The sequence below is a fragment of the Diorhabda carinulata genome, chromosome 10 (assembly GCF_026250575.1).
Source record: "Diorhabda carinulata isolate Delta chromosome 10, icDioCari1.1, whole genome shotgun sequence".
Classification (NCBI taxonomy): Eukaryota; Metazoa; Arthropoda; class Insecta; order Coleoptera; family Chrysomelidae; genus Diorhabda; species Diorhabda carinulata.
Genome location: NC_079469.1, coordinates 5,418,187 through 5,429,222, shown reverse-complemented (window position 1 = coordinate 5,429,222; position 11,036 = coordinate 5,418,187). Strand labels below are relative to the sequence as shown.

The 11,036-nt window shown below is 33.8% G+C and overlaps 1 protein-coding gene across 2 annotated transcripts in view; it reads left to right on the top strand.

Moving 5' to 3' along the window:
- Positions 1–353: 353 nt before the first annotated feature.
- LOC130898706 (LIM/homeobox protein Lhx5) overlaps positions 354–11,036 on the top strand; it is a 118,704-nt gene continuing 108,021 nt past the window's right edge. The window contains exon 1 of one of the 2 annotated variants that reach the window (XM_057808172.1): positions 354–676. The gene's annotated coding sequence lies outside the window, so the exon portion shown is untranslated. Of the gene's footprint in view, positions 677–8,133; positions 8,343–11,036 lie in introns of those variants that run through there. The other variant, XM_057808173.1, reaches the window with a different exon arrangement.

Here is an 11,036-nt window from a genome sequence, read left to right as displayed (position 1 = left end):
TCTTCTCCGCCGCCGCGAGTGTCCGCGTAATAAAACTCCTGAAAATAAAAATCCCCGTCATCGGAATATGCACATCTCAGACTGTGGTGAGACTTGACATTAAAAAAATGCAAAACAGTAGTCTGTCGGTGAGATCGCACCAAGCGACTTTCATCTCTTCCACCGAGGAACATAAGATACATCTCGGCTATACTGTAGCGATAAAGATCACAATTGATGGCTACCAGGTAAAGGAGGGACTTGGTTGGAGGCGTGGTGATATCGTTTCATTGGTCGATCGACGAAAATATCAATGGAGGGGAGTGAAAATCGATAGAAAGTAGGGGCGACTCGATTTACAACAACAGGATAGCAGTCTATGCCAACAACCGACAACGCAGACACCGCAACCACTACAGGACGTTTGTAAAAATTTGTTCTTTAACGTTGTCGGTACGGATATTTCGTCGTGTCTCGCGAACGGTTATCTCGAAGGACTAAATCGGGTGACTAGAGTGTACGTATCTTTTATTTCTCAGTGTTTTTGTGTGTGGAAGTGAATATTTGGCCAATCTGGCGGCGTACCTTGAAGGAGGTCCCGCAATTGCCCCTGTGGGGACCCTCACGTTAAGGGCCGGGTTGGCCCATGTGCCTATCGGGCCCAACTCTGGTTATTTACATTCAACCCACAATATAGGTCAGTTCTATTTAACTAAGTACAAAATATCATCATTTAATATATGGTAAACTTGTAATCTTAAAATCGTAACACGCAGAATAATCAGTTTTTTATAGTCTATTTTTATGAATGAAAGAGATACTTCGAGAATTTCCGTATGAATTAATATTTGTATAAATATTAATCAGCCTTCTAAGCATCTGAAATTAGACAAGTAAAAGTATATTTTCGTTTTTCCTCCAGCCTCCAAAACAATTAGTTAACATCACTTTTCAAAAAAAAAAGTTCTATTGAAACTTCTTTCTTCATCTGTGCTGATACTATCGGATTTAGCCCGTAATGATATGGTGGAGATCTATCTATGCAATTTCATTTTTTTTCTTTGATTTCTGCTTTTGAGGAGACACAAAGAATATAGTTCGTTTCTCACAGAACCGGGATGGAACTTAAGATTCTTTGAATTTGGCCAATTGTTTGAATATCTTTTCGGTTGAAGTGATAGCTTGCTTTATCCATTACAATTATACAGTTTTGATATAGGAGATCTATCATTCGTTTAAACCATTCTTCAAAAACTTCCTCATGGTACTCACTGGCACGCATAAGTATTTCAAAAATCACTAAACCACCAACAAAACTGTTTGATTTACCGTTGTGTACTAGGATTATTCGGCGCTCCTTTCCTGATGGTAGATTTAAACCAGTAAATAACTTAGTTAATCATTTCATCTTGCCAAAATTAATTTGGTGTTGTGTGCTTTATTGATACATGTTTCATCTAAATTGAATATATTTCTTCTTTTGTTTCCCATTTCTTTTATCTTAGGGAGTTTCTTCTTTGGTTTCCAATTTCTTTTAACTTAGGGAGTTTCTTCTTTGGTTTCCAATTTCTTTTATTTTAGGGAGTTTCTTCTTTTGTTTCCCATTTCTTTTATTTTAGGGAGTTTCTTCTTTGGTTTCCAATTTCTTTTATTTTAGGGAGTTTCTTCTTTTGTTTCCCATTTCTTTTATCTTAGGGAGTTTCTTCTTTGGTTTCCAATTTCTTTTATTTTAGGGAGTTTCTTCTTTTGTTTCCCATTTCTTTTATCTTAGGGAGTTTCTTCTTTGGTTTCCAATTTCTTTTAACTTAGGGAGTTTCTTCTTTGGTTTCCAATTTCTTTTAACTTAGGGAGTTTCTTCTTTGGTTTCCAATTTCTTTTATCTTAGGGAGTTTCTTCTTTTGTTTCCCATTTCTTTTATTTTAGGGAGTTTCTTCTTTGGTTTCCAATTTCTTTTATTTTAGGGAGTTTCTTCTTTTGTTTCCCATTTCTTTTATCTTAGGGAGTTTCTTCTTTGGTTTCCAATTTCTTTTAACCTAGGGAGTTTCTTCTTTGGTTTCCAATTTCTTTTATCTTAGGGAGTTTCTTCTTTTGTTTCCCATTTCTTTTATTTTAGGGAGTTTCTCCTTTGGTTTCCAATTTCTTTTATTTTAGGGAGTTTCTTCTTTTGTTTCCCATTTCTTTTATTTTAGGGAGTTTCTTCTTTGGTTTCCAATTTCTTTTATCTTAGGGAGTTTCTTCTTTGGTTTCCAATTTCTTTTATCTTAGGGAGTTTCTTCTTTGGTTTCCCATTTCTTTTATCTTAGGGAGTTTCTTCTTTGGTTTCCAATTTCTTTTATCTTAGGGAGTTTCTTCTTTTGTTTCCAATTTCTTTTATCTTAGGGAGTTTCTTCTTTGGTTTCCCATTTCTTTTATTTTAGGTAATTTCTTCTCCGCACTGCAAAACTGATTCTTTCTATTGAAATAGACTTTCCAACGAAAACGTATTTCTTTTGAAAATTTCCATAGTATGCTTCGACTAATTCCATGGCAATTCTTATCATCTCCAATCGTGGCAAGGATTTTGTTTAGTAATTGTCTTCGTCTTACTTTTAAATGATTTTTTCATTTGAAATTTTGGGTTTCCTGGAGCTTGACGTGCATTTCCAAACACCAAACATACTACTAATTAATTTCACCGCATTAATAACACTTTTACATATATGTTCGTCAGAAAATTATTTGAAACGATTGAATTTTAATTTTTTTCAGTTTCTGTTTAAACGATTTTTCTGCCCTTCCAAATTTTCCATAATTATACTAGAATTCACAATAAACTGCACATTGCACCTTGTAAGTTGTAACTAAACGAAGAAAAAATACAACAGGACCTCCTGACTTCATGGAAAAACTACAATCGTAATTTAACTACGACTGGCTGCAACAAATCTTATTGTAAACCTTAGATCATAAAGTTTTTGGCCTGTCCAAACCTTCTTATATTGTTCTGTACAACTTATGGTTATAAAAAATCTATGGAAGTACGACAACTTATATTTGATCAGATAAATTTAGGAAATTTCTTTCGTTTGTGACTGAATTCACAATCTATCGAATTTAAGTTATTATTTAATTTCTGTAAAGAAATAATTTTTATATACGGTTATTGTCGCGAAATTTCATTTGCAAATCTCAGTTTAGATTACAGATAGTTAAAATATATAAATCATTAAAACCACCCCAAAAACAATCCCGAATTAATTAAATAGTGGTCTGGACCTTCAAAAAAGGGGTCATAATTTTATATTTTTTGAAATAAACGTCCTTGAAAGCCAAAAAGACGAAGCAATAAGTAATTGCTGATACTGTGCATGAAAATTTATCGGATCTGATATAATTGGATCATTAGACTACAGATGAATCAAAATTGATTGACGGATATCAATATTCTGATTCAAAAAGCAGTGAATACCAAGATGGTGGGCAATAATTAGTTACACACAGTTGTAGGTCATAGAAAAAAGATTATAGTTGAAATTTTAAAACATACAGATTCCTGCACTCAAAATACAAAAGATTTTATATATTTTCTAAGTGATAAAGGTGGGGTAAGTGGACGGATTTTATAAAAACTGACAACCTATCATTTAAAAACGATCCATTATGTTGGTTTTCACATAAAGAAGGTGACTGATCATATATTCTGATATCCTATAAAAATAAACTTTATCTTTAATACCTTTTGTTTTTTATTGCGAAAAATTTATGTTTTTTCATTATGTAATACATAACACGTGGAACTATTAAAAAAAAGAATAACGTAATAAAGATATTCTTGATTACTTAACCACTTTAACTGAAGATAATTTTTAGTCACAATATTTTTGTAGGATAATTTCAAAATCTAAGAAGAGTTGATTAACCTTCTTATTTTGTCACTTTTAGAGCGTCAAAGTATTTGGATTCTAGTTTCGACTCTGTTTCCACTATCTTTCTATTCATTCGTCGTATTGGTTTCTTTTTTTTCCTGTACTCCTTCCCTCTCACTTTGTTCTAAAAGTTTTCATAGTTATTTATTAATTCTTCAACAAATTGTTTCCATTTTCTCTTATTAATCTTTTAATTTTTTTCTTGATTTTGTTTCTTATAGTTTTGGCTGTCCATTTCTCTTCAGTTCTCTTCACTTCTATTTCTGCTACTTTTTTCTTGCTTGACAATTTTTTTTCTCTTCTGTCTACTATTGGATTTTTGTACCTTTCTTTCTATAATTACTTACTATTCGTTGATTCTCGGTATTTCCTTCTACTTTCTTTTATTATTTATATCCTTCTTTCTATCTTTTGTTGTAGTTCCTCGACTTTTCTATTCGTTGATTTTCGGTATTTCCTTCTACTTTCTTTTATTATTTCCATCCTTCTTTCTATCTTTTGTTGTAGTTCCTCGACGTTTCCATTCGTTGATTCTCGGTATTTCCTTCTACTTTCTTTTATTATTTCCATCCTTCTTTCTATCTTTTGTTGTCGTTCCTCGACTTTTCTATTCGTTGATTTTCGGTATTTCCTTCTACTTTCTTTTATTATTTCCATCCTTCTTTCTATCTTTTGTTGTAGTTCCTCGACGTTTCCATTCGTTGATTTTCGGTATTTCCTTCTACTTTCTTTTATTATTTCCATCCTTCTTTCTATCTTTTGTTGTAGTTCCTCGACTTTTCTATTCGTTGATTCTCGGTATTTCCTACTACTTTCTTTTATTATTTCCATCCTTCTTTCTATCTTTTGTTGTCGTTCCTCGACTTTTCTATTCGTTGATTCTCGGTATTTCCTTCTACTTTCTTTTATTATTTCCATCCTTCTTTCTATCTTTTGTTGTAGTTCCTCGACGTTTCCATTCGTTGATTCTCGGTATTTCCTTCTACTTTCTTTTATTATCTCCATCCTTCTTTCTATTTTTTGTTGTAGTTCCTCGACGTTTCCATTCGTTGATTCTCGGTATTTCCTTCTACTTTCTTTTATTATTTCCATCCTTCTTTCTATCTTTTGTTGTAGTTCCTCGACGTTTCCATTCGTTGATTCCCTGTATTTTTTTCTACTTTCTTTTATTATTTACATCCTTTCTTCTATCTTTTGTTGTAGTTCTTCGACGTTTCCATTCGTCGATTCTCGGTATTTCCTTCTACTTTAATTCATTATCTCATATCCTCTATTCTCTTTTTTCTTATTTCTACTTCTATCTTCAGCTCTATTTTCACCAGTCAATGGTTTGTGTGTTTTTTTTAACTATTCTAAATATGTCGTTAATTTCTTCGTTCAATAGACATAATTAAGAAAAAAAAATGGAAAGTGATTTAATTAAAAACTGTTATTTGAGGACTAAATAGCTGCCGATGCTAATGACAAACGATAAGTAAGTACTGCTATAATGATAGAGGTACCTAAGTTTGTTTAATACTACTTTTAAATAAAGAGTCATATAATTAAATGGATATTAATTCTGGTTTTTTTATAAGGTTTAACAACTTAATTCGCCTGTAAAATGTCGTGTAATGTTATAAGTCTTAATAAAGTAGACGTAAAAAATCTTTAGTACATAATTACAGTATTTTCTTATCTACGCTTCGATGTTTATTTGTTAGTGAATTTGAAATCTCGAGATTCAATCAATTATGATTGGAATTTTCGAGTAGTATTGGGCCATCTTGATATTTGGGTACTTCGCGAATTGAAAGAAACACAAAGAATTAATGATATGTACCTTAAACGAAATGAAAAATTGGTACTGTACAGTAAATAGTTCGAAATGATCATTGAGCAAACACGATGAACCAGCACAATCCAAACCGAAAGCTGAAAAACAACAGAAAAGAGCTCATGCTGTCAGTTTGTGTTTTTTGAGCTGCTTCCAAGGAACCAAACGATCAATTCTGATGTTTACTGTCATGGAACGGGATGAAGTAATCATAGAAAAGCGGCCAGAATTGTAAAATCGGAAAGGTTTAGTGTTCCACCATAATAATGCAAGACCTCATACATCTTTGGAAACTATTGGAGCTTGGCTGGAAAGTGATGTCACATCCCCCATACAGTCCTGATCTGGCACTATCTGATCACCATTTATTACGAAGTTTGCAGAATTCTTTGAATGTTCAAACTTTCAGAAATGAAGCACCTGGTTTAGTTTTTTGCTGATAAGGACTAGAAATTTTATGAGCGCGGAATCATGAAAGCGAAAGACAGATGGCAAAAGGTCATTGAGCAAAATAGGAAATATATAATTGATTAAAAACTATTCTCTTAAAAAAAGGGTTTTATTTTTAGTATAAAACCGAAATTGCTTTGTCCCCAATCCACATTTTATCCATTTCCACGTGGAAGTAAATAATTTTTGCATAAATACATATTTACTCTTAGAGCTTGTTATTTACCCTTTGACTATTAATGTAAATCGTATGTTTCGGATCAATATAACTAAGAAAACTATGAAATAAATATCTAAAACAACAGCTTACAATAAAGCAAACGGAATATTTTCCCAGATCTCCGATTTCTTTTCCGAGTGCTTAATATTAAAACAGTTGATTTTAATCATAAAAAAACACAATTATTTATTTATAAAGCTTTTTTTGAATACCAAATTATTAGTATATTTAGAAATCGATGGTATTAATGGTAACATTTATTGTACAATTTGTATTATCGCATAAGTTCAATCCCTTCGGTAGATATTTCATTCTTTAAAAGTAAAGATGTTGAAGTAGACGGTTGACAGATGTTTTAATTTTTAGTACTTCTATATTTTCTTGCATATATTTATCTATGTATCCTTCTACTACGTTGAGAGAACGCTACCCTCCGTTCTTTTCAGAATGAACGAATCAGCACCGCTTTCCACCAACATGTTTGCCGAGGAACGCCTTGTCCAGTATATTCTTCGCGATTTTTCAGTACCACGTATTTTGTAAACAAGTTTTGAGACAACGCTGATGATATGCCATCCAAAATGCTACGATTTCGGTATGCAATAAATTATCTTGTGTTTCTGGGTAAATTTCGCAACTAGGAGGACAAAAATGTAGAGACATTTGAAGGAATGTTATCATCAAGTAAATTTTACTGCATCTGTGTAATACGATGGAAAGTCAATTGTGGTAGAAGATTAGCAGTTAGTAATCACCAACGGATTGCAAACTGCACATCGATACGAAATTTCAGAACCTATGTCATGCGTTTTTTCCTCTTTCATGGGCGAAAATTTCACTTTCATGTCTATGATTAATAAGTAAGGCATCGCTTAAATAAACTGGCCAGCTCGATCGCCGGATATGGATCCGATAAAACATTTCTGGGACTACCTGTGAAGAAGGTTGGACAAAGAAACCCCCTAATGATTGGCGTGGGATAACTGATACCAAGAAATTATCGACAACTTCATCCGAAGCGTGAGAAACCGTGGACAGACTCTAATGAGAGCCTGCGGAGGCAATACATTTTATTTAACTTCTTTTTTGTAATTATTTTGTTTATTTTGGTTTGATCATTGAAGAAGAAATATTGTGTAAGCTACTTGTATCATTAAAAATATAATCCTAACATAAGTTTATTGAAAAAAATCGACTCTTCCTGCGTTCTGTCAAGTCTACCAATGTTTCTGAAACGAAATTTATTAAAAAAAAAGGGAAGAAACATTTTTTGAAAGCGGCATGTCAAAACCTACGCATGTTATATTGCCTAACCTACATGCATAATAATGAATCATTCATTTCAAAATGTCTATTTACAAAAGATCTAATTTAAATAAAACATCGTGCTCGTCAGTTACATCTTGATAAACTTGGGGAGGTGATGAAAATATAATCTCAAAAACCACGAGATTTAAATTATAATTATTACCAATCATTCAGTTCGTTCAATTGTCGTCTTGACCTCTTCATTGTAAATCGAAAAACATTTGTAAACAATAACAAACTTCAAAACGAGGGTTGATAATTAAGTTTTGATATATGGCAGCACTGATGTGAATATGTCAAATCTGACATTAACGTCATAAAGTTTGACATTTGATGGGCAAACGTGTTGTCGTACGAGTGCAACCTGGTCATGGAATTAAGTCGCGAACATTTGATTTTTATATGACTTTCGACGTGGATTAAACAGTGCCGAGTACCATCTCGAACCACCGCGTTTCACTGGTTTTCCTAATTCAATCGTTGTCGCTACAGAATTTCATAGAATATCGTCCAAAATCAGCTGTTGTAACAGAGACATACCGTGAGATTGAGGCATACTTTGACTGATATTCCATGATACCGTCAGCGCTGTAGAAAAAGCCCATTTCGGGATATCGACGCAGTACTGTACGCGATATGGCTAAAGAATTTGACATCAGTGTAGGTAGAATTGAGCAAATTATGGGTGCCAAGACTTCTGAATTTTGAGCAGAAGTTTGCACCGAATATTCACCACAGAAGTAACTTGGGTACGTCGTCTATTAAGTGGAGGAAAAAACACGAAGGCACGCTGGTTAAAGCGAAAATTACACTGCTAGCGGGGATGGTGTTGTGTACTGTGTTTTGGGACATCAGAGAAGTAGTTGCGGTTGATTTTCTCACTAAATAACGATTTGTCAAGCTCCGAATCATACTAACTTCCTAAAAAACACCTCTCTATAAAATAAAACGCGATATTTCAATCCGTAGTTCGATATTACCACAACACAACGCCAGATCGCGTACAGCACGACTTACGAACGATCCCAGCTCGGCTCCCGATGAAAACGTTGAACGAATTGAGTTAGGAAACACTGAAATACCCTCTTTATAGTCCCGATTCGTCATTATGTGACTATTATTTATTTGGTCTATTGAAAGAGGCGTTCGATAGCAATACGCATGTAAGTAGAATTCGTCGAACCACCCTCGTAATAAACTGATGAACAAAACTATTAGAAGGTCGGATAAGGTGAGAAGTATCTCAAAAAACAAATGTGGCTGAATATTTTAATCATTCTTTCTACCTAACTTTTTCAAAATAGATAACAAAAAAGTTTTTTTTATTTTTATGAACTCGTCCATGACGTGATCGATGGAGCCGTTCCTGTCCGGTTATATTGGAATTATAAAATTTAGCGAATTCGCGGCGTTTTTGATATACTTCTTATTAACAGCGGCGAGTTGTTTAGCGGAGTGTATAAATTTACCTCACAGTTTAAATAAATTGAGAAATAAGAAAATCGTTACAGTATTACGAAATTTTCATTACATTATCGTCGAATATCAAATAGTAATACACCCGTAAACTCTCATACAATCGACCCAGTATAAGATGAATTGAATCAGAGGTCACATTGTAGAATGAGTTTCCAACTATTCTAATTTTTTTATTAGTCGTTATTGGAAACACTTGGCTTTTACAAGTTTTAGTACATTTCAAATAGTTGCAGACCTTTACGGCGCCAATAAAACGTAATTTATTGACCGAAATATTTATAATCAATGTCAGTGTGATTTATGACTAGCTACAGAAATTTATACTCCGTTTGGAAATAAAATAAGGGAAGATGTATTAAAATTTTTGTTGGATTTTTTTTATTGTCATCGTTAAGCATGGGATTATCGCAAGTTAAGGTGTTAATTTGTGTTCTTTACATTTATATGGCAGTATGATGAGGTTTAACTTACGCTGTTAGTGTTAATACAAACTCACTACTTTTTTCGTTCTGAGTAGATAATTTCCTCCAGCTTAGTTTAGAAATATAAGACCTCAATTTCAATCAAATGATTGATTTATCACTTTCCAATTCTGTCATGGGGTAGATGCGAAAAAATTGCCGTACTTTTCTCAAAGTTTCTACTATAAATTTTTAAGATTATTCTCTACTAATTGCTCTAATATTGCTAATTGCTTCACCTTCAAGTTATGCATCTGATTAAATTTACATCTCTCACTTTCTTCTCTATTTTTGGTTCAAGATATTTTGTGACGAAATCCGTTTATTGGCTGTTTTCATGGAAAAAGTATAAAGGAGATGCTTTAGAAATTGAATCTAAGTCAATTAATTTAAGAGAATCTACTACTAGGAAGCCTTTAACGAGAACACCTTCAGTGACGCCATCATACCTGCTCTAATGTTGTCCCTCCAGCGATTTCTTGAGTTGAGGGAACAAAAAGAAGTCTTACGGGACGAGGTCGGTGCTTTAAGTCGGCTGGGGTGTGTCGCTGATCTTGTTTTTTTATTAGGTAGTTGGTGCATTGTCATGGTGGAGCTTACAAGAACTATTGATCTCCAAATTGACCATTCCTTTAGTGCATCAAGTTCTGGATTTAAAATTGTATGGATCTGAATGTTACAATTTGTCAATATTCTTCGAAATATGAGCCTCTTCCATCAATACACTTCTACCATCGAGATATCCATGCGGTATAGTCTCTGTGGAAGCCTTTAACGAGGATACCTTCAGTGACGCCATCATACCTGCTCTAATGTTGTCCCTCCAGCGATTTCTTGAGTTGAGGGAGCAAAAAGAAGTCTTGCGGGACGAGGTCGATGCTTTAAGTCGGCTGGGGTATGACGCTGATCTTGTTTTTTTATTAGGTAGTTGGTGCATTGTCATGGTGGAGCTTACAAGAACTATTGATCTCCAAATTGACCATTCCTTTAGTGCATCAAGTTCTGGATTTAAAATTGTATGGATCTGAATGTTACAATTTGTCAATATTCTTCGAAATATGAGCCTCTTCCATCAATACACTTCTACCATCGAGATATTCATGCGGTATAGTCTCTGTGGAAGCCTTTAACGAGGATACCTTCAGTGACGCCATCATACCTGCTCTAATGTTGTCCCTCCAGCGATTTCTTGAGTTGAGGGAGCAAAAAGAAGTCTTGCGGGACGAGGTCGGTGCTTTAAGTCGGCTGGGGTATGTCGCTGATCTTGTTTTTTTATTAGGTAGTTGGTGCATTGTCATGGTGGAGCTTACAAGAACTATTGATCTCCAAATTGACCATTCCTTTAGTGCATCAAGTTCTGGATTTAAAATTGTATGGATCTGAATGTTACAATTTGTCAATATTCTTCGAAATATGAG